Source organism: Arvicanthis niloticus, chromosome 4 (assembly GCF_011762505.2).
Source record: "Arvicanthis niloticus isolate mArvNil1 chromosome 4, mArvNil1.pat.X, whole genome shotgun sequence".
NCBI classification, from domain to species: Eukaryota; Metazoa; Chordata; class Mammalia; order Rodentia; family Muridae; genus Arvicanthis; species Arvicanthis niloticus.
The window spans coordinates 94,235,240-94,259,663 of NC_047661.1; the positions used below are offsets into that span (position 1 = coordinate 94,235,240).

A 24,424-nucleotide genomic window follows, 5' to 3' on the forward strand; every position below is an offset into this window, starting at 1 on the left:
AACATTTGTCCTTGTGGAGTCTTTAGGCAATCACAGCCAACTGTTCTCAATTCCCTTATCTGAGGATGAAATTTCCCTGACTATGCAGAAAGGAGGCTGCCCGTGGCCTCCCAGAGGAGGCATTTTTGAAAAGCAAGCATTTCCCTTTCTCAGAGCCACCCCCTTCAGAGAAGGTTAGCTTTCCGGGAGAGGCTCCAAACCGTCCAGCAACTCTGTGTCCCTGAATTTTGGACAGAGCAACAGTAAGGAGAAAATTCAAGGAGAGTCCTTAAAAAGAAATAAAACAAAACAACTTTTCAGCTGGCTCCTAAAGGGGGTAAGAGAGGACACAAGAAGACAGTCGTGTTCCGAAGGCCTTGGAACCAAGTTAGTCGATGCTGGACCTCGAATCGTGAGTTAGTTCTCAGGTGGGTGTGCCAAGCAAAAAAATTTTTTTCTCATCTTGGTAATTAGTGGCATTTCCATATAATTCCCTAAATTGTCCATGTGGTACTATATATCCATTTATTTTGATGGCCCTGATTCATGGAAATGGTGTCTAGATAAAATTGCATAAAGAGACTAGAGAATAAGTTGTCTTGCCTTCAAACTGACTTCACATTCTACTGACAAAGAGCTAATACTTTCATCCAACTGTCCTCTCCACGTGTGAAAAATGGTCCTGTTGTCTGGAATTTTCCCTTGCCCCTGACACCACAAAGAGACTGGCAGAGGAGTCAGGTATGACTGATATAAAGTCTCTATTGCATCAGCATATGAGCACTTGGTAAACATTACTTCTTCTCTGCTCCCGACATTGTTCCAATCACAATGGCCTTGCTTTGCCTGCACACTTCCAGAGCATTTATTGCTGGCTGATTTGCAACAGCCCTGCCTTGGGTTTTCTCACCCTGTCTCATGGGTTTTCTCTCTACACCAGAAGCACCTCGGGCCATTGATTTGCATCTTAGGATAACGTCATTATTTTCTAATCCAGCAAGCACTGTCACATGAAAAGCTCTTGTCCAATGAGAAAAATCTACTTCTTTTTATCTGAGTAGAGTGGCAGATAAACTATACTCCTGCATTCTTATTACAAATCTTTTCTACAAGAAACGGAGAAAGAAAGAAGGCACAAGTGTTCACAGGGAACCCTCCCACCTGCTGGAGGTTTAACGTTCAAACCTTACTCTTTACATTAAGCTTCTTCTGGCCCCAATTGGTGGAATGTGAATTGACTTGGCAGAGGAAAAATTTCCCCTCCATCTGACTGATTGTAAGGGCACCTTGACAACCTTAACAGAACCGTTTCTGTGTGAGATGAAATAGGAACATCAGGGGTTGGATCCACAGCACCTGCTCATCACTGGTTTTGATTGGCTCACTGGTTTTTGTCAGGCATTATCAGCAGTGACAGTAAGAATTGTGACTCTGGGCTGGAGAGATGTCTCAGTGATTAAGAGTGCATGCCGCTTTCCCAGAGGGCACAGTTTGATTTCCAGAACACATTTTAGACAACTGCTTGTAACTCCAACTCCAGGGGATCTGAAGCCCTCTGTTGGCCTCCCCAGACACCTGCATACACAGGGCAGATGCACACGCCAAGCAAAATACAATAAGTCTTTTTGTTTTTATAAAGCTGAGAATCTGTTAACAATTTTTCCCAACCTACCTACAAACTGTCCATTCTCCTGGAAAAAAATTTAAAAATAAACCCAAAATATAAGTTGAAAAAATAGCAGCCTGGAACTCTCAATTGCCTGTCTACTTGCTAAAATCCCAACCCCTGCAGCTACCTTTTGTCCCATTTCAATATGCAAGAGAGACATTTGTCCAGAAAAATGTTTTTCTATCGGCTGAATTCCGCCTTCTCAGCAGTCCAGGATGAAGAACAGTCTGTTTAGCAAAAGTCCCTGGAGTTTCATTACCCAAATAAACACAGAGCTCAGGGTCCTCCCCTTCTCAGAGAAGGGGATCAGAAAATCACAGTTCTCGATTCAGAGCATCTGAGTTTGTCTCATGACTTTTACATTGCAAATTTCCCATTTACTTAATGGGAAAACTTTATTACTTTTTAACGGTCTTTTCACATCATCATAGACAGAGATGATCTCAGGTTCAATAAGGTAGCAACCTGATCTCAGAGAGGACTAGGGACTAGGGGGAGGATACAAGATGTGCTAGGAGGAAGGCCCTGTGTCAAAGAGTGTCTAGAACTGCTTTTAAATACAAATCCAGAATCCACAAATTTAGAGATAAGCTTCTCTTGGGTTGTGTTCTGCTGTTGCCTAGGTTACTGTTATGGTTTGGATGTGAAACATTCCACCGAAGGCTCATACTTTAAAACGTATGTCCTCAATGCACCGATGTTCAGAGGTGGTGCTGAAACTGGAGTGATTGGACCATGACAACTTTAGTTTCACCATCGGATTGGTCCACTGATAGGTCCATGGCTTTAGAAGCTTTGAAGGGAGATGAAAACTTAAGATCCAGGATGTAGTGTAAAGAAGGTGACCACTGGGGGCATGATCCTGAGGATATTATCTCTTTCCTGGACCTCCTCCTTCTTCTTTTACTTACTGAATGGCATGAGGCAAGAAGATTCCTCCACCACCCACTCCTGCTGCCATATCTTCACCTCCACCGTTTTAAAATTAGAAGCAAGTGGAGCCATCTTATCATGGCTTAATGCATCAGAAACCATGAACCAAAAGCTTTCCTGTCATGCCTGTTTTGTCAGACATTTTTGGCTAAGCAGCCCAGTTGTTTACATCAAATGGATCTATGTCCTCAATGTAGGAGCTGGCCAAGTGTCTATTGCCCTCTCCTTCCCTGGTCACCTGCGACCTGATAGCCATTCATCCTTACTAACTAAAGCCCATGGTTTATATTATGGTTCACTTTTACATTTTGAAGTTCTACATATGAGTCATATGTATCCACTATCACAGTATCATACCAAATAGAATTTAACTTTCCTGAAGTCTCCCATGCTTTATCTCTTTACTCCTTCTCTTTCCCCCAACCCCTAAATCCTGACAATTACCAATATTTTTACTGCCTCAATAACTTTGCCTTCTTTTATAAGTAGAGTCATACCGTTTGTAATGTTTTCAAACGTTTTTTCATTTAACCATATACATCTAAGCATCCATATTTTTCATGACTTAACGGCTAGTTCTTTCACCATGTATAGCATACCACTGCACGAAAGCACTATAGTTTATTTATCTATTGAAGATCATCTTCTTGCTCCCAAATTTGAGTTGGCATGATAGTAGCTCTATAAACATTACATTGTGGGGTTTTTAAAGTGTGTGTCTTGTGTGTGTGTGTGTGTGTGTGTGTGTATGTGCATTTGTTTTAAAAAATACTCATCCAATACTCATCCTGTGGGGTGGTGGGGCAGTGGGGCGGTGGGCTGTGGGAAGCAGCTGGGTGCTTGGTTGAGCATGAGCTTGGAACCTGGGACCATTATTAGATGGCAGGAGTTTGGCTATGCTCCCAGGCCCGGTTCTTTTCATTTAGCTTCAGCCCTCCACAGTCCCTCCCAGAGAGAGGTCTATGGCCATCAGTCATGAGGAACAGGCCTCAGGCCCTACAGAGATTTACATACTAATGAGATACCTGAAGGCCAGAGGGTGGAGCCAATTAAGCATTCTTTCCCAGCCCCCCCCCCCCCCCCCCATTTAACTCAGGTCTGCCCTGGGTTGGGGAGGTGGGTGCACATCCAGATCCAACGACCACCCACCATGACATTAAAGCCTGTAAAACTCATGGACTTTCTCTCATCATTGGGACCTTTAATGAGCCACAGCTGCGGTGCCTAACTTCGCATGGAGGAACTCTCAGCCTTTCCCAGCCGCATTACCCACATCATCTTTTCCTCATCAAACCTGTTTGCCAACAACTTGTTGACTCTGTGCACTCCTTATTCTATTCTATCAGTCTTCCTTCCTATGTTTTGGCTGGTTCTACACTGTCATGATGACCACGCCTTTACACAAAGTCTTGGATAGTGTTAAAGTTCTACAGCTTCACCTTATTTAATGGCACAGGTGTGTGTGCACACACACAATGTTCACATACATATACACATACATACACATATGCTCATGTTACAGACACATACACATATGCTCATGTTACACATGTGCACACACACACACACATATATACACATGCACATACACAATCCACACGAGTGCATGTGCACACACACATGCAAATACACATGCTCATGAACATATATTCACATACACAAAACACACAGAGAGACATGCACATGCACATGGCTGTACCATATAAACTGTACCACCAGTTCATCAATGTCCTCCAGTGTACTGGGATTCTGATTGGGAGTGTGTTGAAACTACCAATGTGGTCAGGAGCCTCTGACAGTTTGATAGAGCATTTTCCTTCCACGAATGTAGATCTCTTTGTTTATTTAGATCTTCATTACTTTCTTTCAGAACTTTATGATTTTTCTCATATGTATCTCGAATGTAGCATCAGATTTGTGCCCAAGTATTTCAATAAATACTTGAGTATTTAGTTTTAGGATGCTAACGTAAGTAGTATTGTATTTTGATTTACAATGCCATTCCTTGATAATTTATAAAGGAAAGCAATTTCCTTTTTCTATTAATCTTGTATCCTGCAGCTGCACCAGAACCACAGATTAGTTTCAGGTTTTGTCAAATCTTTGTGATTTTCTACGTATACTGCCATGTCACAGAGAGAGTTTCGCCTTTTCCTTCCTAACCATTATGCTTTTCATTTCTTTTTCTTTCTTGTTTTTTAAAATTATTTTATTTATTTGCATTCCAAATGCTGCCCACCTTCCCAGTCCCCCCTCCAAGAGTTCTTCACCTCATCTCCCTCCCCTTTGTTTCTGAGAGGGTGCTCCTCTACTGCCCCCCCCCCCATACCCACTTATAACCACCTCAAACACCACCATCACCACCCACCCCATCTCATGTCACCGCATCCTCCCTCCCTGGAGCACCAAGTCTCTACAAGATTAGGTACATCCTCTTCCACTGAGGCTATACAAGACAGTTCTTGGCTGGGTGCCTGGGCCAACAGACCACCCTTGTATGATTTTTGGTTGGTGGCTTAGTCTATGGAAGCTCTGAGGGGTCCAAGTTAGTTGATACTGTTGGTCTTCCTATGGGGTTGCTATCCCCTTCAGCTCCTTCAGTCCTTACCCTAACTCTTCCATTAGGGTCCCTGCCTCAGTCCAATGGTTGACTGTGAGCATCTGCATCTGTCTCAGTCCTGCATGCCATGCTTAGAGCGTGATTGCTTCCTTCTGGAAACTTTCTCTAATGGCCATGTCTTCATTCCTTGCATGGGTGTCAGGGATTTGAACGTACTTCCTGATTCTCTTACCCATTGAGCCATCTCTTCAGTTCCTGGTTTTGAGCTTTAATTACAGTAGGCGTTTTTTTTTTTTTTTTTTTCATTAGATTGTGTGTATTTATATAAATACTCATTTCTTACACTTATAACTGCTATGGTTAGCTAGTTTTCCTGGGAGTAAAAAAAAAAAAAATGTGTTTCAGAAATTACAGTATGAAACACTAACATTCCTGTGGGATGGGATTGCTCCAAACAGTGGCTGATGAGACATATTTGTGAAAGCAACCCAGTTCTGTGGAAAGATTTTATTCTTTGTCTAGATAAATAATTGGGTTTTTTATTCCAAAAATACACTTGATAGTATCCACTGCAATGGAGTAGTCATGTAAAAATATCAAAACCAAATGTTTTCCCTTTAAAAACAATTAAATTTAGCTTTCATTTACATGGGGAAAATTGCAGGTTTCTTTTCTTTTTTTACAAGAGTGATATAATGCATGCCCACAGACAATTATCAAAACTGGGAGCAGGAGAGATGACTCTTAGGCTAAGAGCTCATATTGTTATTTCAAAGGTCTTAAGTTCAATTCCCAGCATTCAAGTCAGGTAGCTCACAATAGCCTGTAACTCTAGCTCCAGAGATTCTGACACCTCTGGTCCCTCTGGGTGCTCTCATTTGTGTGTGTGTGCATGAATGTGCATGTCTGGGTGTGTGTGCACATGTGTATATATGTATGTGTGTGTGTGTGTGTGTGTGTGTGTGTGTCTATCTAACAACTTCCAGAACAGTGCATTTTCTCCACACAAAGAATCCTACTAAACTCTGTGTTCCTCAACACCACAAGCTAATGTCTATTTGTATATGCAAGTAAACTACACATATTTTCTCTGCCTAAAGTGTAAGGTCTGATGGAGACACTTTGCAGCCAAGGCAATAGGCAAAACAGAGTCAGGGATAAACGGCACAGCTGAAAACATTACATGTCTCACTAAGAAGGTACAACTAGCCTTGAATTGGGGAAAAGAGAAAGAACCTGTGATTCCTCTTCAAAGGGGTGGATCAGGTGAGTCCTACTGATGGTTCAAATAACGCACTTGCACACACCAAAGCAAGAGAGACGAGAACATGACAAGCTGTCGTTTCATGCATCATCCTCCTCCAACCAGAACCTGCATTTATCCTGTCATAGTAAAGTGAATGATGTGGACAGGTTTTATAGATGGCTGTGAGTTAGCGTATCACTGCTGGTGCTGCTGATGGCTCTGCCTCTACCAGCACATGTTCCTAAGCAAAGAGCCACGTTCTCTACCAGGACAGGTGATGGTACAAAAAGCAGGAGCTGGGAGAGGAGAGGATTACAATAACACATTTTTAAAACCAAATTTAATTTGGGTTTTGATTTTGGTGTTTGACACAAGGTTTGTCTAGGAAAAGTCCGGCTACAGTGGGACTTACAGTCCTCCTGTTTCGAGCTCCTAGCTGCTGCAATCGCTACACGCGCTGATATTACATCTTGAATTTTTTAAAATGTAATTGAAATTCTAGTCTTAATGAAAAACAGAATCAGGCCCCACCAAATATAGAAAGGGCCTGCTAAAAATATGTGAAGTTCATCTGCAGTTCAGAGCTCGGGATTTTTCTCATCTCCCAGCTTGGGTCTATTGGAAGTGCCATGAGACCTTGAGTTGCTTGGATAAAAGACAATCTATGCAAATGGCCTGTTCTGAAGATGAAGGGAGGGAGACTTGACCAATCTTCCATTGGCCCTTTTCTCAATGTTGGAAGCACAGATGTGGCAATGGTTAAATCTGCTTTTGCACCGACTAGTTTCGTGACAATTCTGAACTTCTGGTTTTTTTCCCCTTTCACATATCACATCCTGACCAGTTTTTCCTCTCTCTCTTCAGGCCTCCCAGCCACTCCCCAGCATCTCCCCTCTCCCCCAGATCCACTCCTTCTCTGTTTCCCTTCAGAAAAGATCAGGCCTCCCAGGCATATCAACTGAACATAACATAACAAGTTACAATAAGACTAGGCACAAATGCTCATATCAAGGCTGGGCAAGCCAACCCAGTAGGAGGAGAAAGGTCCCAAGTGTAGGCAAAAGAGTTGGAGACAGCCACTATTCCCACTGCTAGGAGTCCCACACGAACACCAAGCAACACAACCATACTTACAGAGGACCTAGCACAGACCCATGCAGGCTCCATGGTTACCACTTCAGTATCTATGAACCTTGATGAGCCCTTCTGAGGTGATTCTGTGGGCGTTATTGTGGTGCCCTGGACCCCTCTGGTTCCTACAATTCTTCCTCCCCTCTTCCATGGGGTTCCCTGAGCTAGCATTTGGCTGTGGGTCCCTGCATCTGCTTTTATCAGTTGCTGGATGACCCTCTCTAATGACAACTGGGCTAATCCAGTCTATGACTATAGCAGATTATCACTAGGAATAATTTCATTGCCTTTTTTTTTCTTTTTTTGCCAGTTATGTTTGGCTCTATCCTAGGTTTCTGAACTATCCAACTTCAAGTTCCTGACCAGGCAGTATCAGGCATAAGCTCCCTCTCATGGCATGGATATCAAGTTGGACCAGTCATTGAATGGCTACTCCCACAAGTTCTGCATCACCATTACCCCAACACATCTTTCAGCCAGGACAAATTTTTAGGTCAAAGATTTTGTGACTGGGTTGATGTCTCAGTCCCACCACTGGAAGCTTTGCCTGGTTACATAAGATGACAGGTTCAGACTCCATCTCTTCCATTACTGGGAGCCTTCACTAGGGACACCCCTCACAGATTCCAGGGAGTTTCCATTGTGCTAGGTTTCCACATCGCCCCCACAAAATGCTCCCCAATTTCAATCATTTATCCCAGTACTCTCTCCCTCTACCCACCCCCTCCCATGTGATCCCTCTTGTTCCCTTCCCCAATGGACCCCAGTCCACCTGTGAAATAGTTTCTATTTCTCCTTCGCAGGGAGATTCCTGCATCCCCACATCAAGCCCTTCCTATTACTTAGCTTCTCTAGATGTGCTGAGTAAAAAAATATTCAAGTTTCCTCTTCTTAAGCTATGAAATAGGTCATCTGGAAAATGAAAGCTGGCCAGTGGGGAAAGCACTTGTACATACAAGCATGAGGACCTGAGTTTGGATCCCCAGAACCACCAGAAAGCCAGGCAAAGTAACACAAGTCTGTAATTTCAACACTCTTCCAAGGAAAATGGGAGACAGAGATGGGGAAGCCTCCAGAAGCTCCCCTAGCCAGCTAGCCTGGCCACACACAAGCAAACAAGAGACCCTGTCCCAAACAAAATGGAAGGTAAGGAGCAACACCTGAGGTTGACATCTGGCATCCATATGGATATGGTAGCATGGACACCCATACTCCCAACACCCCACACATACACACACACGTACACACACACATACGTGCTCACTGTCTTAGGGTTTTATTGCTGTGAAGAGACCCCCATGACCACAGAAACTAATAAAAGCAAACAAGCAAAACATTTATTTGGGCCTGGATTACAGTTTCTGAGATTCAGTCCATTATTATCATGGTGTGGCGCACAGCGGTGTACAGGCAGGCACGGTGCTGGAGCTGAGCCTTCTACATCTGGATCCATGGGCAGCAGAAGGTAGCTTGAACATATGAGACCTCAAAGACCAGCCCACAGTGACACACCTCCTCCAACGAAGCCACACCTACGCCAACAAGACCACATCTCCCAATAGTGTCATTCCCTATGGGCCAAGCATTCAAGCACATGAGTCTACGGAGGCCATTAAAGCCACCACAGAGAGTTAAAAAAAATAAAAATAAAAATAAAATAAATTGTTTGCAAAGACTAAATGGCACAACCCCATTATCCAGGGTCAGTTCAGTAACTGCTTCCTCTCCATTATAAAGTGCAGCTTTGGACTTGGGGTGAAATCCCTTTATGATCAGACTTAAGACGTAACTGAACCACTGATATTTAGACATTTATTTTTTTCTTTTTTATTGGATATTTTATTTATTTACATTTCAAATGTTATCCCCTTTCCCAGTTTCCCCTCCGAAAATTCCCTACCCCTTTCCCCTCCCCCTGCTTCTATGAGGGTGCTCCCCCACCCACCTACCAATTCCCACCTCACCGCCTTGATGCTCCCCTGCACTGGTGCATTGAGCCTTCACAGGACCAAGGGCCTTTTCTCCCATTGATGTCCAACAAGGCCATCCTCTGCTACATATGAGGCTGGAGCCATGGGTCCCTCCATGTGTACTCTTTGGTTGGTAGCTTAGTGTCTGGGAGTTCTGGGGAGTCTGATTGGTTGATATTGTTCTTGCTATGGAGTTGCAAACCCCTTCAGTTCCTCTAGTCCTTTCCCTAACTCCTCAATTGGGGTCCCTGGGCTCAACAAAGCAAAACAATACAGTGGACGAGGTTAGCTTGGAGCACAGGTAATGTTGAGGTAAACTCAAACACCTTGTCCTCTTCAATAGGACATTTTGTTGAGACCAGCTCATCCATTCATTCTTCTCCCAAGATGTCTGAAATATCTCAGGGCCTTCTCAGGGTCATTTTGGTTCCTTCAGTCTCTGTTTCTGGTGCACATTCAAAGTGAGTGGAGGGTGGAGGGCCAGTCTTCTCCTCATTCTTCCTCAGTGGAGCTCACCTGACTCCCTATTCTCTCATACAGAAGAACAGGATGGAAAGTGAACACATAAAATAATAAAAATTAAATTTAAAAAAAGTCAAAAATACAATAACAAGTCTCAGGTGAGACGAGCCTCAGTGAGCATGGCTGACTTGGCTGTGGCCTAGAGCCTTTATACCACAGCCACAACAGCACACGTTGTACTAGGTTTCCACATCTCCCCCAAATGCCCCCCAATTCCAGGCATTGATCCCAGTACTCTCCCCCTCTATCCACTTCCTCCTGCCTGATCCCTCCTTTTCCCGTCCCAAACTGCTCCCAGTGCACCCGTGAAATATATTCTATTTCTCCTCCAGGGAGATTCCTGCATTCCCCCGTTCATGCTCAATTCATGAAGCATTGAGCATTCCGCTTCCTTCTACCTCTCACCTCACCCCAAGGATCCTAGCCTTCCAACTGCAGACCAGAATCTCTTTCTCTGTGGACTTCCTTTCCCAAACACCTCTTTTCTTTACTTATAGAATTCCTCTCTATTCAATTCCTGGCCCTGGGCCCTCCTGTGTAATTCCAAAGACCCCCTTCTGTGCTCAGATAAGTACAGCATCTTTCTGTCTCAGGACCACCAGAGGTTTGGAGATGTTATTTCTTCTCTACATTGCCCGAGCCTAACCATTTCTGTAATAAGAGACAGTAGTATAAAGATTCCTCTCCTCACTAATCTAGTCTCTTTACCCAAGCTTCTAAGACAGACCTGAAATTCAGAACAGAATTTTTCAAGTAAATATTTATTTTGTGAGCAGTTGTAGGTGAAATTTCAAAGAATCCCCACCACATCCTACTGGCACCTTCCACTAGTGTGGTGAGCTTGCTTTAGTTGATAAGCCCATATTGGCATATTGCTATTAATAAGGTCATAGCTTAAATGGCTGTTATATGATTTTGTACATTCTGCAGATGTTAGTGGACACATAACTTATGTCCATTTTACTTTATTGTATAAGATGCTTTAACTGCCCTCTGAAGCCCAAGTGCTCCGTCAGTTCATACATCCTTCACTTGACCCAACTTCTAGCAAACGCTGAGCTTTCTATTGTCCTTGTAGTTACGCCTTTTCTAACATGTTCTATATTTAGTGTGCAACCTTTCCCTTAGCAAGATGCTTTTAAAATTCTTCTATGTCTTTCTAGGCTTAATAGTTCATTTCTATTTTACCTTTAAATATTCCTTTATGCCAGGCAGTGGTGGCACACACCTTTAATCCCAGCACTTGGGAGAAAGAGGCAGGCAGATTTCTGAGTTCGAGGCCAGCCTGGTCTACAGAGTGAGTTCCAGGACAGCCGGGCTATACAGAGAAACCCTGTCTCGTAAAACCGAGACAAAATAAAACAAAAAAAAAAAAAAAATTCCTTTACTTGAGTGTATGATAGATTATCCAGGCACCTAAAGAAGGGCACCTTGGTTGTTGGAGATTTGAGGCACTTGTGAATATGGCTGGTTTTACACATAAGTTTGTGTGTGCGGACATAAGAATTCAAAACCTTTGAGTCAACACATACTAATACACAGGATTATATGAAGCCACCACACCATATTCCCAGTGACTGTATCACTTGATGCAGTCGCCAGCAGTCCTGAGTAAAAGCTCCCACATGACTTCCTTGCTCTTATTTTGGAATTTTGTTATTCTCACAGATGTGCATTGTGTACTTAATTCTTCAATAACCTTTATTTTAGATTCATTATACTGAAGAAATAGTGACTGTTGCAGGGAGAACAGTGTGCACTCTTGACTTGGAACAAGAATTTCAATTAAAGTGGGATCTATGTTTTCCAAACAATAAAACTCCTTCCTGTTGCTACCCAAAATTTGCACTTAAATGAGGTGGGTGTACTTCTTCGAAGCAGGTATAAGATTAATTCGGTAGAGAAATAATCTTGAAAACTTTCGTCACTTAAGAAGCACATTTAGAAACTTTGCAACTATAAGTAGCCTCAAGTAAAAAGCATCAAAATTTCACCCCAATTCTAAGTGCACCTAGAAACATTGCTCCACATGGTGACTCTTTCCTGCTTAGAAACTGGGACACTAGAAAAAATAATTTTACAATCCTAACAAACCCCTCCGATTCATATCTGTTTATTTTACTAACTGACTTCCTGTCACCACATTGCCTCTGAAGTTAAGCTCCTAGATTGGCTCTCATCATGCCTCACTGTCATGTAAACCACCAGAAATGAGGAACCTTTGCTGAGAACCTGTGGGTATAGTCCCACTTGCTTATATCTCCTCTCCAGGACCATCATCTCATCTCTGGAGTTCTCTGAGGAACACTGAGGCAGTTAAGGTATGTGCCTTCTCGATTTTGTGTATTTTCTTTTGAAAAAAATATTATAAGTAATAAGAAGAAGGGAAGGGAACCCTAAAAGCTATAATTGCAGTGAAATTAAGAGACAAAGAGAAATGACAAACATCTCATTGTAACTAGTGCATAGCAAAGTGTGAGAAAGGCAAGGGATATGGCTAAGGTCTCGCAGTAAAAGACTATGGTGAGTATCATGCCCCTAAAATGTCTGCAAGAAGCCAGTGACCTGAAATAGACAAATGAGGATATGAATTGAACAAGACAAAAAAAGTATGACCTGCAAAGTACGTGCCAGGACTCACAGAAGAGAGATCATGGAACCATGAGCAAAATATTCCCACTAAGAGTGAATGTGTCACCTGGTATATTAATTATACTTACATTGCTGTGATCCAGAAATCTAAGAAAAAAATGTACAAATCATATCTACTAAAGACTTTTTAGATCTTTTACTGCAAGACCTTACCCACATTTCTTGCCCTTTCTCACACTTTGCTGTACATAGTTTACAATGTGAGGTTAACTGTCTCACTCGGTGTTTTGTGAGGGTTCCACTTAACATGGTCACTTGAGCCATGTACTTGGGCAGGACATCAAGGCAGTAGTGACATAGTGAGAAAGAGTTCACTTTATGGTGGATGAGAAAGTAGAGAATAAGCAAGTTGCAGCCAGAAATAATACACCCCCAAGGATCCAGCCTCAATAACCTACGTCCTCCAGCTTAGCTTACAAGAGTTTCCATATCCGCCCAAAGGAGCACTACCATCTGGAGACCAAGTATTGAAATCATGAGCCACTGGGGACATACTGGATTTCAACTGTGAGACCTAGGTAGACAAATTTGTTCTGTGGAAACAGTGGTCTATAAAAGTTAGAAAAGCCTGGGTTTGAATATAGGAAGCTAAGTGGGAAGCAGAGAGTAAGCGGAGGCACGAGTCTGTTGCAGAAGGAAAATAGGAATCTTTGAGCAGTACAGCTGGATAGGTACCCTCACTCTTTCTATAAACCACGGGAGTTTCCTGAAACAATCCAAGAAAACTGAATTTGTTGTATTTTAAGAAAAAATGTACCTACCATATATCATGAAAACCTGTAAAAATCAGCAATACAATATTCCTACAGAAGTTCAAAGCCATTTGGGAAACACCACCATAAAACTGGGAAAAAATACATAACCTGGAGTAGCAATCTAATTTTTAATAATTTTATAAAGTAGCTATAAGTCAGAGGATAAAACCACAAAGCAAAACCACAGGATTCCAGGTGCACTACAACCAACATACAAGTATATAAAACAGAAATTGTTCCAATTAAAACATGAAATAGAAGAAGGAAAAAGACAAATGAGCCATTCAGGAATAATGTAAAATATAAGGGGCATAAAGGAAAATGAGGAAGGCCACTGAAAACATAAATTTTTCAAAACACATGTAGGATAAAAATGAAATAAGAGTGTCAGTTGTTAGGGTTTAAATATGAAGTCTCTCCACTGGCTGGTGTTTTGAACATTTAGTTCCCAGCTGGTGACACTATTTCAGGATGGTCTAGAAACATGGAGATGGGGCTTAACTAGAGGAAGTAGATCACTGAAGGCACATTCTTGGCAGTGAGTAACACGCCCCTGTTCTGTCAGGATGTCCTACCCAAGAGCAAAGGACCATGATGAGTTTGTGAGCCCAAGTAAATCCTCCACCCATTATTATATAACCAGTCACTGTAACACAGAAGTAACAAACACAAATTGTGCTAACAAGAATGTGTAAAGGTAAGCAGAGATTTAGTTGCTTGTAGTTGGAGTCTCGGTGATGAGAAAACTAAAGGGATAAGAGTCCATCATGCTAGAGAGAAGTAAATGTTAGTAAATAAAAAATGCCCTAAGATATAATTGAAGAAAACTGCCCAGCCCAAAAGAAAGCTTGAGTTCATATATAAAAAGGTGCATTGAATATTCAGAGAAATCATCCTAGAACAATCATTATTAAAACATATCAATAAATTATCACACCTTAAAAACATAAAAGAAAATGGGGAAAGGATCATTGAAGATTTCAGGGAAGATAAAGAAGAGGAAGAGGAAGAGGAAGAGGAAGAAGGGGACAAAATGTTAAAATCCAAGGGGCTGGAGAAATGGTTCAGCAGGTAAGCCCACCTGTTGCTCTTGCAAAGGACCTGGATAGGATTTCTAGTTCCCACACAGCAGATCACAACCATCCATAGCTTGAATTCCAGGGATCCAATGCTACATCCAACCTCTGTGAGCACTAAACACACGTGTGATACTCATATATACATGAAGGCAAAACTTTTCATACAAAAACGTAAAATAAATTTAATTAAAAAAAAAATAATAAAGCCAAAATCCAGTCATGATAGATGTTCTCCTGCTCCCAGTGAAGTTCTGTTCTGATTTTTAAAAAAAATTGTAGACTAAAAATCCTTTTGGTGGTTAGATTGAAAAACGTTTCCTAGAGGCTCAAGTATTTGAATGCTTGGTACCCAGTTGGTGGTTGATAGCCCCCATAGGCTCATATATTTGGACATTTGGTCCTCCAGGTGGTAGGACTTTTAGAAAGGATTAGAAGGTATGGTCTTGTTGGAAGAGGTATATCACTGGGGGTGAGTTTGAGTCTTCAAAAGCCTACGCCATTCCCAGTCAGCTCTCTGCCTCATCCTTATAGATGAAGGAGTAAGCTCTCAGCTACTGCTTCAGCACCATGCCTGCTTGCCTGCTGTCATGCTCCCTGCTGTAATGGTCATAGACTTTAATCTTCTGAAACCATAAATCCCAACTAAACTCTTCTATAAGTTGCTTTGGTCTTGCTGTCTCATCACAGCATCTGGAGAGTAACTAAGACAATGGCATTGCTTGAGGAGGCTATAGGAATGTGTAGCCTTGTTGGAGGAATCATATCACCAGAGATGGGCTTTGAGCATGTATAGCCTTGACCCACTTCTAGTTTGATCTCTCAGTCTTGTTTTTCTTGTTAAGGGTGTGATCTCTCAGCTTCCTGTTCCTGCCATCTTACCTGCCCCTTGCTGCCGTGTCTTCTCGCCATGATGGACTCATCCCTCTGATACCATAAGCCAGAATAAATTCTGTTTTGTAAGTTACTTTAGTTGTAGTGTTTCATCACAGCAACAGAACAGTAACTAATATATTACTACAAATTGAAATGTATTCAGTGCACTTCACCCAGTGAACATCATAGTATAATAAAACAACATAGTGAAGTTTCAGTTGCTAACCCTTACCATCATATGGCTGGCTGCTACAGTCTACTGACTACTGTGTTGCATATCACTAGCCCAATGTATAGTGTCTGCTAAATGCGTGTCAGTATCACAAAGATAAAATATCATAGGTTGAATCAGTGTAAGTAAATGTCATCTGTATATTTCTAAGAACTGGTGTCAGTCAGGAGACAAGGGACTATGCTCAGCGTACAGGAGAACTATATTGAAAGTAGAAATATAACTCTTGTACAGAAAATTAAATTTTGCTCTAAAAATGTTACCACATAATAAGTCAGTTGCAAACTAGCTTCCATTGTACTTCCTCTTAACTGGGCAGATGTGAGGTATCATAACACCACCTAAGATTTACAAATTAAACAATACAAAAACAAAAATATGTGTCAAATGACAACAAATAAGAACTTGAGGGAAAACATGTGCTTTAATCCATTACATAGATAATGGCTTATCATTATAATATAAAATGATTTCTAGAGATTCAGAGAAATTTAACAATAACCCAAAAATTAAATAGGTAAAAGATATTTACAGGTGAGAATGAAGGAGAGAAAGAAAGAAAGAGAGAGAGAAAAAGGCTTCTAAGTTTAAATTATATTCAAAAGAGCTATAGAATGATTTGGCAATATTTATCTAAATCACAAATGTGTTACACTCTTTAGCCAAACAATTCCCATGTTTTTTGTGGATATACCTACACAAATATTCAAAGATATTTGTATAAAGTTACCTATTGCACCAAGGATTGTAATGGAAAGTATTTAGAAACAATTCAAGTGTTCATCCATACAAGACTGACAGCATTAACCATGATAAATTTGTTTGATTAAAAAATATCACTTATAAAAAAGAATGACGTTTTTGTGTATTAACGTAAAAAAGAGCAAGGTGCAGACCCATGGGCATGATATGTGCTTCTCACACAAGAAAGAAGGGACGAGAAGGAGCACATGAGCTCTGACTTGTCAATGATATTCAGACACTAACAAAAATGTACATCTCCAAAAGTCAGGGGAGCATCAAGGCATCCAGTGTGGCTGGAGTAAAGGGTCAGAGGGAAAAACAAGAGACAAGCTCAGCAAGATGAGAGTTGGCAACCGCACAAGAGTCATGAGGTCCTTGAGAGGAAGATGGGACTCCGTTAGAGGATTTTAAGAGAAGGTATGACATCATCCCATTGGCAGGTCAAATGAAGGTACAGCTTCTGGGTTGATAACAGTCTGTGACAAGGGCAAGCGCTGGGGTTCTTGCAATAAGTCAGAACAAGAGTGGCTTGGACTAGAATGGAAGCATGAAGGGAGTGGGGGTGGGGCATGGTTGTGCAACTAGAACTGTTGCCGGGTTGAATGTAGATGTGAGAGAAAGAAGAGCTGTTAATGATTCCCTACCCCTGACCCTGACTTCTTCTCCACCCTCATGACCTGATGACCTCGTGTTCCTGTGGTCTGTGACCTTCTCTCTCAGCAGAATCTGCAGGCAAGTAGTGAGGTGACAGTGTTTTCTGGCCTTCTCTTCCAGAGGGTTTTTTTTTTCTCATATTTTATGATTGCTTTTTCACTTCTGAGTTTCGTGGTGTGTCTGCTGAGCTTCAGAACAATCCTTGCATTACAGTTTAACTGACAGAGCAGCTTTCTCTGAAAAGACTGGTGTTGACTGACTCTCTTTCATTTGACCAACATTTATTTAATGTCTATTTTTTAGTAGAAAAGTGACATTTAACATTTAAGGAATTTAAGGTGTGGAGAAACATACAGACTAATAACAAAGTTCCTATGAAGCATGATGTGAACTAGAAATTAATCATGAGAGCATGTGGGGACAGCATGTAACAGTTTGGGGTGTCTCAGCCAGAAGTTGTAATGAGTCAGGGGGAGACCCCCGATTTGTAAGCAAAGGAGATAGTTTAGGAAAGTCAGGAAGGGGTATCTAGAGAGATGGAGCATGCACTTGCTTGCAAATGATCTGAATTTGTTTCCTTGCAGCCATGTTGGCCAGATCACAAGTGCCTTTAACTGCAGCTCAGAGGCTCTGACTCCCTCTTCTGGATATCATAATCACCTGCACTCACTCATGCACAGACCTGCACACATACATATGCACACGAGTTTTGTGATGGTTGGTATGTGCTGGCCCAGGGAGTGGCACTAATAGAAGGTGTGGCCATGTTGAAGTAGGTGTGTCACTGTAGGCGTGGGCTTAAGACCCTCATCCTAGCTGCTTGGAATCCAGTCTTCCACTAGCCGCCTTCAGATGAAGATGTAGAACTCTCAGCTCTGCCTGCACCATGGCTATCTAAATGCTGCCATGCTCTCACCTTGATGATAATGGACTGAACCTCTGAACCTGTAAGCCAGCCCCAAATATGTGTTGTCCTTTATAAGATGTGCCTTGGTCATGGTGTCTGTTCACAGTAGTAAAACCCTAACTAAGACTTTTTTTTTTTTTTTTTTTTTTTTTTTTTTTTTTTTTTTTTGGTTTTTCGAGACAGGGTTTCTCTGTGTAGTTCTGGCTGTCCTGGAACTCACTCTGTAGACCAGGCTGGCCTCGAACTCAGAAATCCACCTGCCTCTGCCTCCCAAGTGCTGGGATTAAAGGCGTGCACCACCACCGCCCGGCCTCTAAGACAATTTTTAAAACAAAAATTAATCTTAACAACAGCAACAGCAGCAGCAACAACAACAACAACAAAAACCAGTCAGGGAGCTAAGTGGAACACTAACCATCTAGGAAATAAGACAAAGTCAATGTGACTAATCCACAGTGCATCAGAAGTGCTCTGAGTGGTAAGAAAATGGGGGAGAAGCTGTGTAAGCCACGCTGAGGTGTTTAGAATTCAGTAGACAAGTAGATAGTCATCACGATGTCTTAGCCTCAGAGAATCAACTGTCTAGGAGTGAGGTTCCCCCTAAGATGACTCAGAACAAATAAGAAAATAAGTCAGGGGATCTCAATAGAGCTGACACTAGAAAAAAAAAAAAAAAGAAAAAGAAAGAACTGCCAAATCCACTTGACAGCTGACTGGGATCCGAAGACCACTAGTTGGCCACGACACTGGATGTTGTGATGCCGTGACTCCCTCCTTGAGTGCTCATTAGCTCACATGTGGGGGGTTAGAAGATCAACCTTTGCTAGGTATGACAAGAGTGACAGGTGAGTGACAAGAAATCAAGAAAAGCCAAACTGAAGTAAGGAGACTGTCTAAGGCTCTTATCTGGCAGACCATGCTTAAGGATGGAACTGGAAGGAAACTGAAGAGACAGGAATATGAGAGTGTGGAGAGTCAAGGATGAATAAGGTTCTGTATAAAGTCAAAGAATGAAAAAACCTAAGAGGATGTAAGAGTGTTTTTCTTTCAGCTTGGAGAGATGACTCAGCTGGCAAGATATCTGGGCTGCTCTTCCAGAGGACTGAAGTTCATTTCCCATCACCTACACAAAGATTTACAGTCAACTATAACTGAAGTTCCATGGAATCAGATGCCTTTTTCTGGCCTCCTCTGGACACACACACACACACACACACACAGAGTGCACAGACATACTCACAGGCAAAACAGCCATATACATAAAATGATAAAAATTACAGACTTTTAAAGAATATCTTTTGTTTTTTATTATTTAATTTTAAGTTGTTTTGGGCTGAGCTTGGTAGTGCAGATCCATAACAATGTCTAGTCTAGAGACTGGGGCACTAGGATTTGAAGTTCAAGGTCAGCCTAAGCAACTTAGTAGATTTTGTCTCAAATTTTTGTTTGAAAAAAAAAAAGCAGAAAGAAGGCTGGATATGTAGTTGGTGTCAGAGTACTTCCCTGGCACATGTAAAAAGTCCCTGGATTCAATCATAGTACCACAAAATGAGGTAAAATAGTATAAGATAAATTTAAGGTTTGGGAGAAGGTGATATAACCCAGCCTGGCCAGCATAAAGCCTTGTGTTTGCTCTTCAACACCACAAATAAATAAATACATTTAGGAAATGTTTTATTTTGATGATGACAAGTTTCTCAGTGTTGAAACTGGAAATAGACTATGGGGGTAGAAGAACACAATTGCAGGGGCCACACCTACCTAGAATATCCTTACCAAAGGAGTCTTCCATAGGATACTCGTAACAGTTGAAAGCAAGGACACTGAAGAGAGTTTTCCTTTGAACACTTATTTTTTTTTCACACTTCTAAAAAAGATCCTTCGCCATCTAATGGACCTGAGAACGGCATCCGAATCTTGTCTCTTCTATGATAATGATGATGGGTTTCCCAGTAAGCTGTTTCAAGTGATTCTTTTAAATCCACAAAAAAAAAAAAAAAAAAAAAAAAAAAAAAAAAAAAAAAAAAAAAAAAAAAAAAGCTGTACTTGAAAAAAAAATGGAGAAACTTAGACTCTAGTTAGTAAATACTAGAGGCATTCTACTTTGAATCCTCATCATAATACACCAAAACTTTCTTAGGGTCTTTTTTTTTTCTCTCTCAAAAACCTAAAGGTGGCCATTTCTAATCAAATTTGAGAGGTTTCCTTGTTGGAACTTTTTTTTTCAATTATGTGATACAGTCCTGGACGAGGAGCGGAAGAACCTTCATTCTAAACTAGAAGGCCAAATCACATAACATTGGGAGCTAGATTTTCAACACACTGCAACAGTACGTGTTCTCTAGGCCCAAACTGTGCCAAGATGATTAAATTTTATTAAAAGGTGCTAAGCCTATCGAACTTCATACAGATCCTTCAAAACTGCTTCCTAGATTGCATCAGCACTCCCTAAAACCTGAAACACTTCAAAAGGGCTCACTCCATAAAAGGAAACTTAATGAAACACAGGCTTAATATTCCTCAGCATTCTCCTGGAAATATTCCCATCTCATCTGCAGTGTTTAATCTTGCTTGTCAACTGGGCTGGATGAACTAAAAGACAGAACTCTGGGCAGTTTCTGAGAGTGTTTTCTCCAAGTATTAACTGATAGGAAGAAGACTGTCCCCCAGAGTGGACAATATTTCCCATGGCAGTGATCTAAATAGAAAGAGGTTGGGGGAGGGACAATACTGCTCTTACTTACCTGCATTGGCTTCTTAATGGTAGGAGCATCTACGCTGTTGCTGCCATTCTTGACTGACAACTGAGTATAGCTTCTCTGATCTTCCAGGGAAAGCTGTCAGCAGGTCTCCAGAATCCTCCAGGCTATTAACTGCAGAACAGGAGGTCTGAGGCAGCCAGCCCCATGGACTTGGCAGCCTGCAGGACTCTCCACCTCTCCAGCATGCACATGGCCATTGCTGGACTATGCCGACTTTAGTAATAGACATTCATTCTACTGATTTTATTTCTCTAGAGATCTCTGACTAATACCCCTCCCTGTTCAAAGACTTTCTGGGTAGCAATGGAGCTGTGTACCAAAAATCATATAGTCATAAATAGTCTATAATTTCCCATAATGTCCGACTTAAGGAAGTGACTTACTGGAAAGACCTACCCCTACCCCAAATCCAAATGGTTTCAACAGGGAAACCATTTTCCACTATTTAGTCTGTTTATGTTATTAGTAGCATCCCTGTAGACAAAGAGATATTTGTTTACTTAGGAAAATGAACACTGTACCAGGACAGTAAAACTGCAGAGATTTGCAGTTCCCATCAGAGTTCTCACAAACATCTTACACCAAGGAGTAGAAACCCTAGAGCTTCTCAGCAATTCTACTCCGGTTTAGTAAACACAGGATTTTCCTCTCTGCAGTTTTTTCGGAGCAGCCTCAAGAACTGATTTGATGTGTTCAGTTCAGTTGCAAGGGTCAGACAGTCTCATGGGTGTCATTTCAACTCTTACAAAAAAGAGGTGTGAGTCACCAGCAAAAGAAATCCTCTTGCCCCGCCCCCAAAACAACACCTCCAAAAATCATTCTAAGCCCATAACTAAAAAGCAGATTGGAAGGTTCTGAGCTTGCAGGTCCCTGATTCTGAATGTCCGTTTACTGTTGTCTCTGCTCTATGATCCAATCAGAAATAACCCTTGGGAGCCTCTTCCTTGAGAGGAGAACAGCCCCTTCTCAATGTCATCCCTCAGAAGAACTGGCAGGTCACTTCAAATCCTCCTCGCTCTTTGCCTGTGAGTAGAACAATTGGGCTTCGTATGTCTTTCCTCAAGAACATGAAGACTGGAAGTACAGTCAGGGAGTGTGTACTTCTCTGAGCAAGAGACACTTGAGGAAGAGGAGAGGATAAAAGGAGGGATCCGGGAAGGAGAGAGAAGGAGTAAGTGGAGAGAGGAAAAGATAAGGAGGGAAAACAGAAAAACAGACTGCAGTTGAACCAATGGCCAGAGCTTGTCCAAGTGATCTAAACGCAGTAGCTGTATCACTAGGGCTGTAGGTTTCCCTCAAGAACTCATTCAAGAAATTATTTATGTCTGCAGGTATTTTTTCTGGAAGAAATATATTAGCAAATACACTGGATATTTTTCAGCTAGCAGACTAATGCCCTCCAAGATAATCCCGTCTCCTTCGAACCTATACACTCCCTGTCACCTTTGCTAACAGTTCTGTCAGACTGGCTTCCTGGAACGTACTACTGGATTAGCTTTTAAAATCCACTCTGCACACCAACCATCAATTTAGCATCAATTGACTCAGATTTTAGTTGGCAATCTATGGTGATGATCCCTAAATTAAAAGTTCCAAAGAGAATACCAAACTACATCTAGAATTTTAATCCAACATAAATTATTTGAAAGAGCATTTCCTTGGGTTCAGCCAAGCCTGCAATTATTTGCCCTCACTGAAGTCCGGGAATATAAGTGCATATTCTGATAGGAGCCATGCTTTGGTAGCAGTCCGTATTTTTAATTCAAATTGTCTTCCAAACAAAAAACAAACAAACAAACAAAAAACCGTCTTAAGACAATAGCTTTGAACTGCTCTCCTGACATCTGGTGACGCCCACTGTGGAAGATGACCATTCGAAAGGTTAAATGACATTTACATTTTTTTCCTCTGGATCTTACATTTTGCTATCTGTGATGAACTGAATCTGAATTTCCTACCAGATTTTACGTGAGGTCTCTTGGGTTGAAATCTTTGTTTTCTCATAGAGTCAAAGTTTTAAATTTCTCCAACTTGATTCTATTAGAAATTTGACAGACATTTCTGTTTTGTTTTTGTTTTTTTTGTTTTTTTTTTTTTTTTTTTTTTTTTTTTTTTTTGGTTTTTTGAGACAAGGTTTCTCTGTATAGTCCTGGCTGTCCTGGAACTCACTCTGTAGACCAGGCTGGCCTAGAACTCAGAAATCCGCCTGCCTCTGCCTCCCAAGTGCTGGGATTAAAGGCGTGAGCCACCACTGCCCGGCTTGACAGACATTTCTGTCATTTTAGTTTCGTCCTTGCTTTTATATATATTCATAACAGTTTGTGTGTTCACCTTTTGTTGCATCCAGTTTTAATGAGTTATTTGTTGCACATTTCCCTACTTGATCTGTCTGCAGAAAACAGGGACTGTAGGGACAGTTCACACAGGTGTGTATGGCTCTTGTAAATTACTGGAACCAAACAGTAATTGGTCCGCTGCCCCCTGGCTGTAGAAAAGTGAGTCCAATATCTAAGAAAGACAGACAAATGTGTGCACCTTACAGAAAGTCTCTGAAAGCCACTCCACCGGCATCCTCACTTCAGGCTCAGATGCAGTATCTTTCTTACAGATGAAGCCTGGACACGATGCTAGCAACCCACGTGACAGAAATGCAATGAGATGAGATGTATTTTTAGCTATAGAAAATTACCATCCCTTTATGCTTTCAGATTTTCATCTCTGCAAGTGAGCTCTCCTGTTCTTATGGTTTTTCGAGAGTAGACTGAGACTGATTTTTTTTTTTAAATGAGGAAAGACATCTTTAAGACAAGGAAGCATTTCTTAATCTCCCTTAATCTCCATTCCAGCTCAGGGGTTCAAACAGCCTCTCCTGGGCTGTGTTGTTCTTCCTGGTGACATCAAGGGATCTCCGTACTTTTGTAATAAAACTGTAGACTGAAGCCTGGGTAAGAGAAACTTGGTCCAAAGAGAAAAAGGTAAAATATGGTCATGACATTTGTCAGGGACATCATGTTCTATATTAATATGATTGGTTAAAAAGTTAACCTTGGGCAGGAAGATGCTCAGCAGATAAAGTTGCTTGCAGCCAAGCCTAACGACTTGAGTTCAGTCCCCTGGACCCACATGGTGAAAGAAGAGAACTAACTCCAGAAAAGTGTTCTCTGACCTTCGTGAATTCCCTCCTCCTCTGTCACACACACACACACACACACACACACACACACACAGACACACAATCACACAGTGCACCTGTGAGACACATTCACGGAGCAAGAGAGAGAGAGAGAGAGAGAGAGAGAGAGAGAATAATTTTTAACAAAAACACAAGTTTTTGTAATTATATATTTTTTACAATGGGTATAAACCTGGTTTCCTCAAACAGTGATATTTATACAATATTCTGGCGCTGCTGGGAGGAGTGGTCCATTGACAAATACCTGTAGCTTCCAGGGTTAGCAGTTTCAGAGAAGTTGTTGTCTGGAATACAACATCAGCACTCCCAGCATGCCTTGCAGAGAACCTTGTCCCTTGGGCAGACAGGGGGAGGGGCTAGAAAGGTGAGTTGAGGACCTGGGAATCTCAGGAACGGACATGCTCAGGGGAGAGCACATCTGAAATAAAATTATTGTTGTTGTTTGTTTGCTGTTCTTGTTTTGGAATACAAACACTGAGAACCAAAACCTGATTCTTGGTTAAAAGTGACATGGAGAAAAAACTGAAAATCACAAAAGAGGCTAGCAGAAAATGTGTCCCAGG

The 24,424-nt window shown here is 41.6% G+C and overlaps 1 long non-coding RNA gene across 1 annotated transcript; it reads left to right on the forward strand.

Annotated features, from left to right (window-relative positions):
- The first annotated feature begins 200 nt into the window (after nucleotides 1-200).
- Nucleotides 201-15,446, forward strand: LOC143441902 (uncharacterized). The gene is made up of 3 exons (XR_013109655.1): nucleotides 201-407; nucleotides 12,282-12,331; nucleotides 15,339-15,446. It is a non-coding gene; the product is annotated as an uncharacterized LOC143441902 (long non-coding RNA).
- The last annotated feature ends 8,978 nt before the right edge of the window (nucleotides 15,447-24,424 follow it).